General features: G+C 37.1%; 1 non-coding gene across 1 annotated transcript; it reads left to right on the top strand.

Annotated features, from left to right (window-relative positions):
- Positions 1-6,586: 6,586 nt before the first annotated feature.
- LOC145161764 (small nucleolar RNA R71) lies at positions 6,587-6,693 on the top strand. Its single transcript, XR_013738639.1, has one exon. It is a non-coding gene; the product is annotated as a small nucleolar RNA R71 (small nucleolar RNA).
- Positions 6,694-6,918: the final 225 nt, after the last annotated feature.

The following is a 6,918-nucleotide window of genomic DNA, read 5'->3' as shown; positions in this document are numbered from 1 at the left end:
CTCAAAATTGGTCCCATGGGTTTGTCTCGAGATGCATAATAAGTATAAATTGATAATCAATTGCATCTATAACATCCTATTTAGACAAGAATTAAAAACCCTAGAATCCTAATCAAGTCAAAGGAAACCGGTTGCAACAAATTGGGATCAATATTCTGCAAAAATTAAAGCTTTAAGAAGATTATAAACAAAAGATGTTACCTTGTTAGAAGAAAGTGGAAGAGATCAAGAAAAATGGGATGGGTTGCTTGAGAGAATCTTGGCACGTCGAGTATTGGAATGTCGGCTGTATGAAGTGAAAATGTTTAACAATTATGTTAAAACCCTAATTTTACAGAAATGTAAAGATTATTTTTTTTTCAGTAAATTTTAATCGACTCGTTGAGTCATCGTTCCGACTCGGCGAGTCAGGTCGCGAAATAATTTTCATGTCTGCATAAGGACTCGTCGAGTTAATGTATAAACTCAACGAGTTTATTATTCTGTTGAAAACATTTTTCCTTTTCTGAAAAATAAAATTTCTTTATTAAAAATAACGCCGCACCCCACACGTAGGCCTTAATTACCCTCAAGCAATTAATTATGGATGAAAATGAAGATTGAAATAAAAAACTAAGTAATCCTCATGAAAACAAAAACGAAAAACGAAAAAGAAAAGAAAAGCAAACTCTTTTGACGGGTTGCCTCCCGTTAAGCGCTTCTTTTTAAGGAGTCATTAGCTGGACTCCTTCCCGCTTTACGTTTCTTCTTCTTCCTCCATTGGGATATCCTTCTTTAATTTTTGTACTTTGTATTTTGTCTTGTACAAGTAGATTTTTCTCTTGTACGCCTTCTTCAATTCCTCCATTCTCGTCCTTGCAGTGATTTCTTCAACTTTACGCTTTTTCCCTTTATCGTGCTTATTTTTCTCCACTCTTTCCTTTTCATGCTCCATCGTTTCCCTTCCTTTCTTATCTTTCTTGATTGCCTTTTTGGTTGTTACAGAATACGGTGCTTCGAAAGTGAAAACTTCACACGTAGTAGAGACAATGGCACGAGGCTTGGTTCTTTTGCTTTTGATTGTCATCTCTTCTCGATCTAGCATATGTGATTTAATAGAAGAGGTATGATTATCACCATTCACATTTTTAAGATCCCCTTTATCTTCCAAACTCCCTCCATCCTTTTCTTGAACAGCCGCATCATTCTCTATCATTGCTTCAAGAAAAGACAAATGTGCATCCTCAAAGTCGATACGATCTTTAACAGCCTTGTTTCTCTTAAGAGGATTCTTCAAGTAATCATGCAAAACTTGCACATCTGGTTCACAAAGGGTACTAATGGCTTGCAGACTATCATGTCCATCAGATTGGGAATTTTCACAGGTACTCGTTGAGTCAGCAGATACGACTCGGCGAGTCAGAGAGTTTTCAACACTTTTGAGGTTTTCTTTGTAGTCAACTTCCTTGATCAGCCTTTCTATCTCCTCCAGATCTCACTCGGCATCAGAATTCTCTTCCAAGGATAATAAGAATTGGTTTGGATTGACCTATTGCAAGTAAGCAAGTTCTCTCTCCAATACTTCATCACCTAAAATTATTGAGGAAACCTTATCTTCTTTTGACTCTTTGGGCTTCTCCTTTTTCTCTGCTTCAAAAATTACCGAATCATCTCCCACCCTTAATGTTAGTGTAGATTCACGCATGTCTACCAAGGCACAAGCGGTGTTCAAGAATGGCCGCCCAAGAATTATTGGTACTTTAGAGTCCTCCTCCATGTCTAATATTATAAAGTCAACCGGAAATACTAATTTATCAATTTTGATAAGGAGATCTTCACATACTCCCATTGGATGTATTATCGTTTTGTCGGCTAGATGAATCTTCATTTGAATAGACTTTGGGACCGGAAGGTTTAACTTTTGGAAGAAGGAATATGGCATAATATTAATAGTTGCACCCGAATTCGTCAATGCTCGTGTGGTCATTATGTTCCCAAATTGACAAGGTACGATGATGCTTCCCGGATCGCCCCTCTTTTCTGGCAGTTCACTTAGCACTATTTCAACAACTTCTTCTATATTTCTTCTAGTGGTAAAGAGGTTTTTAAGTAAACTACCATATTTCGGTGTTTGTAATATCGTTTCAACAAACGGAATATTTACTTGGAGTGCCTTTATGTGCTCCATAAACCTCCTATATTCTTGAATCTGCTCATCAGGTATGGCTCGGCTCGGAAATGGCAAAGAGGGTCGGTAAGGCTTCAAAAGAGATCAGTTTTTGGTATCAAGTTGTCGACTCGTCGAGTCCATGATGGCAACTCGGCGAGTCGAGTCGGGTTTACTCAAATCCCAGCTACTTTCTTCTTCTGTTCGCACTTTGTTGGGATTTTTCTGGATAGCGGTCAAAGGAGTGTAAATTGGCTCAGAATCTGTTGTTATTGCATTCACATGCGCCATTCTTGGATTTTGCTCGGTATTGCTAGGACGTTCACCGGGTGCTCTTTGGTTAATTTGTTGTGCAAGCTAATCTAGCTGTTTTTCGATGTTATGAATAGATGCTTGCTGATTCCTAAGCATATTTTGCTGATCCTTCATCATAGCTTGATGTTCTCTAAGCATATTTCGTTGCTCTTTCATTTCAGCATCTGAATCATTATGCCTCTTCTCAGACGCGGCTACAAATCTTGTGAACATATCTTCCCAATCAGCTTTCTTCTCCAGCACTGGTTCCTCTTTTTGATAATAGCCCCTTTCTTTTTGCTTAAATTTCTCCTCCTTTGCCTTTTTGTACTCATCATAAGGAAGCCAATCCTTTTTGGGTTTTCACCAATTGTCATCATACCTATCACCACTTGAATAGCACACTTGCACCCTCCGGTTCCCGTTTTCGTCTAGATCACAATCTTTAGTGAGATGAGGCCCTCTACAATTCTCACAACCGACCCTAATTGTCACACCCCCCAAACCAAGGATGGTGGAAACGTCCGGGGGTGGAGGGCTTCATGTAAAGTATCACAACAACGAGTATAATAGTGCTCAAAGTAAATACAACCATCATAAATATAATAGTATATGTTTACATGTTTCAAAATCAATTACATTATGATGACAAAATAAACTGTTTGACGATTTAACGTCCCATCCTCAAAGTGCTGATGTTTTCCTGTTTCACTGATTTCCTGAGAATACAAGTAGTTTTGAAAGTGTCAACAATTAAGTTGGTGAGTTCATAAGAGTTTTGTTTGAGAAAGAAACCGTTTTCCTTGAAAAAGCGAGAGAGTATGTTTCTAGAAAATCCAATATTTTCTTAATTAAGTGTGAAATGAATGCTCCTATGTTATGCGATAATGAACCCTAGATAGACCTGTAGGTTCCTTCTATAATTACCCAGCGTATATAAGTTATATAAATTTAAGTTAAATAAACCGTTGAATATAATGGGTCTGCCCTAGGTCCACAACCAAACAAGGAACAGGAGATAAGGCGGGCCCACCAATTCTAAGTCGATTGTGACTAGATTCTTATATAACTCTAGCATATACACTTAGCAATTATAGCTGAAGCCTAACAATTCTAGACGTAATGTAGTTTTAATAGAAATATGTTTCCAAAGAAAATCCGATATTTTCCTTAAAGAGTGAATCGTAAGTTTCTATATTAATAAATAGTGCATCCTAGAATTTCCTATAGTTTCCTTCTATAATCTCTAAGTGTATATAAGTTATATAAAATTTAAGTTAAATAGACCGTCGAATGTAATGGGTCTGCCCTAGGCCCACAACCAAACAAGGAACAGGAAATAAAGCGGACCCACCAATTCTAAGTCGATCACGACTAAATTCTATATAACTCTAGCATATACACTTAGTAATTATGGCTGAAAACTAACAATTCTAGATAGAATGTAGTCTTAAAAACCAAAGACCGAGACTATGCTTATCATAATTCATCAAGTAGTGGTAGTGGACATAGACTATACATATCATAATTCACCAAATAGTGGTAGTGATAGTGAACATGAATTATGCATATTATAGTTTATCAAATAGTGGTAGTGGTAGTGAACATAAACTATACATATCATAATTCACCAAATAGTGGTAGTGATAGTGAACATGAATTATGCATATTGTAGTTTATCCAAAAGTGGTAGTGGTAGTGAACATAAACTATACATATCATAATTCACAAAATAGTGGTAGTGATAGTGAACATGAATTATGCATATTATAGTTTATCAAAAATGTTTGTAATGTATATGCAACCTAACTATACCTATTATAGTTCTAGCATGTTTGTTTGAGATGTATAAGGACCCTTTTTCTATGTAAGTTGAATGTATAACAAAAATATAACTATGTTTATCATGCCTTATTTTTATACTAATGGTAATAATGGAGAATTCTTACAATTCAGTGAGTATTTTCTGTTATATAATTATACCACAACAAGAAACACATGTAAAACATGAAATCTTCAAAGATTAACACTTTGCTCAACAAGTTACAAAGTGTGATGAAAGTTATAAGCTGTTATCTAAATTTTTACCTTCCTACACTGTTTTAGAAAAAAAATCATAGAGAAATCATACGAAGTCGAAAACTGATTCCGTAAATTCTGAGAGTTCACAGAATGTGTCTAGTTTATTCATAGTTTTTATTATGATTTTTAGAAGTCTTTAACTTGTGTTAAAATGTTCATATTCACAGACTGGTCCGAATTCGTTTTTGAAATGATAGGCAATTTTGTAAAAATCACCATAAATCGTAGAAAAATCGTATGGAGATGTGCAAGTAGTCATTCTAAAGGTATGAACCTGAAATATTTCCATATTAAACAGTTTTGAAAGATATTAAGTTTAAGATAGTCAAAACAGTCCGTGAATAAGACTCAACTTTTCTGATGAAAGCTGTTGTTTGAATTTAGTTAAGTTTTTGGTGTTTTAACTTGTATTCCCCCCCTTAAAACTTAAGAAAAACATGAAAAGATAGGGGTATGAACTCACCTTGAGTGATTTCAGTAGATGGATGATGAAGAAAAGAAGTGTTCAACCCAAGAACACTTAGATGATGCTTGAAGATTCGAAGATCTAACAACAAATATGACGATATTTGTGTAAGGAACTCATGATTTGAGTGAAGAAGTGTAAGGAAATCAAGTGTGGGAAGAGATTTACTTACCAAGGTAGATGAAGAACTTGAAAATCAGCCATGAAATCTCGAAATTTAGAGAGAGAATAAGTTTTTGCTTCTTGGTGAAGTGTGAGGGAATGGGAGGAGAGATAAGGGTTTTTCTACCCTTGAGTCAAAGTACTTGGCTGGAAAGAAGGGGAAAAGGACAATGAAATGACCAGGTATGGTGGAAGGACAAGGGCTGGTCATTGAGTGGGCATGGGTGGTTGCTTGTGTCATACATTAAAGCAAAGTCAACACTCCACCCAAAATATCCTACCCACTAATCTTGGATAAGATTTACACTAAAAAACGTGATTAATTATGAATTTAGGGGTCTTATATGTTAAAATATAATTTTGGGTGAAAATCCCGCGTTAAGATTATGTAAAACGGGCCTAAAATGAAGTCGTAGTCGAAAACCGGGAAGAAAAGGGCTTTACAGTGAAGCTTCTCGGATTGGGCCGGAGGTTCGGTCCCTGATGCTGCTGGGCCCGAAGGCAAGGTGGACCGAAATAGCCAGAAGGCGAAGATAGGAAGCGAAAGCGAACTTCGGGTTCGGGTCATCAGGCTTCGGTTTGGAAGCTTCGGGTTCGGTTCGATGCAGTTCGGTTCTTAGCACCTTCGGTACCTATGGTTTCGGCTCTTTGGAATTTCGGTCCTTTATTGAGAGGATTCGGTTCTAAAGGTTGTTTTTCCAATAATTAGTCCGTTTTAAGTGGTTTTTGACCCGGTTAAGGGTCGGGATGACCCGAATGATTACAAAAAGTTAAAGGAACTTTTGAGAGAGATTTGGGAGAGATTTTTAATAGAGAGAGTTAGAGTGAAAGAGATTGGGAGAGATTTCTTTTGTGACCTTTTTGAGTGTTTGGCTTTGTAACGCAAGGTTTGTAAACCTTGTTAAGTCTTGTTATGATTGTTATACGCCCCCGAGGGTTAAGGGAAAATGTTTTATCGTGTAGTTTCATCACTTGTCCTGATTAGGGTTTAAAATTTCCGAACATGTGAAAATTCTAAGTGATACTTTGTATTAAGATTGTGAGTTGTACAATAAGAAATATATTGGAGATCCTAATATACAAGGGTTAGATGAGTTGACCGGTTTGACTTGTTGACTTTAGTTGACTTTGACTTGGCTAAAATTGACGGTTGTCACACTAATGCATGGATGGATTGGTCCATCTTAGTCATTCTTCGATCCAAATTCTCTAGTTTAGCCATCATTGCTGCCATGCTATCATTAACTGAGTTCACCGCCCCCCGACCCAGTTCATTCCTTGGGTTATGATATTCTCTAGAGTGCTTTGAGAATTCTTCAATTAGGGCCTTTATCACTGGGGGTGCTTTCTTCGTGAGTGGTCCTTGCGAATCAAGGAGTTGCCTAGTTGTCACATTTACTCCATCATAGAAAATGGAGACTTCTTGTTGGCTGTTTAGATCGTGATGTGGGCAATTCCTCAGTAAGCTTTTGTACCTTTCCCACGCCTCATATAGTGACTATCCAGCTTGTTGTTCAAAATTAGCTATGGCTTTCTTAAACTTGGCTATTTTTGAAGGAGGGCAAAACTGGTCTATGAAATCTTCTTTCATTTTAGCCCATGTAGTGATGGATCCTGGGGGAAGTGATTTCAGCCAATCCTTTGCAGCTCCCTTGAATGTGACAGGTAGCATACGAAGCAAGACAGTGTCGCGAGCTACATTAGGGACATTGAAGTAGTCGGCTATGTCATTGACTTCGTCAAGATGCTTGTATGCGTCCTCATGATC

Source organism: Lactuca virosa, chromosome 2 (genome assembly GCF_052849685.1).
Source record: "Lactuca virosa cultivar CGN04683 chromosome 2, Lactuca_virosa_CGN04683_v6, whole genome shotgun sequence".
In the NCBI taxonomy this organism is placed as follows: domain Eukaryota; kingdom Viridiplantae; phylum Streptophyta; class Magnoliopsida; order Asterales; family Asteraceae; genus Lactuca; species Lactuca virosa.
This window is presented reverse-complemented; position numbering and strand designations above follow the sequence as displayed.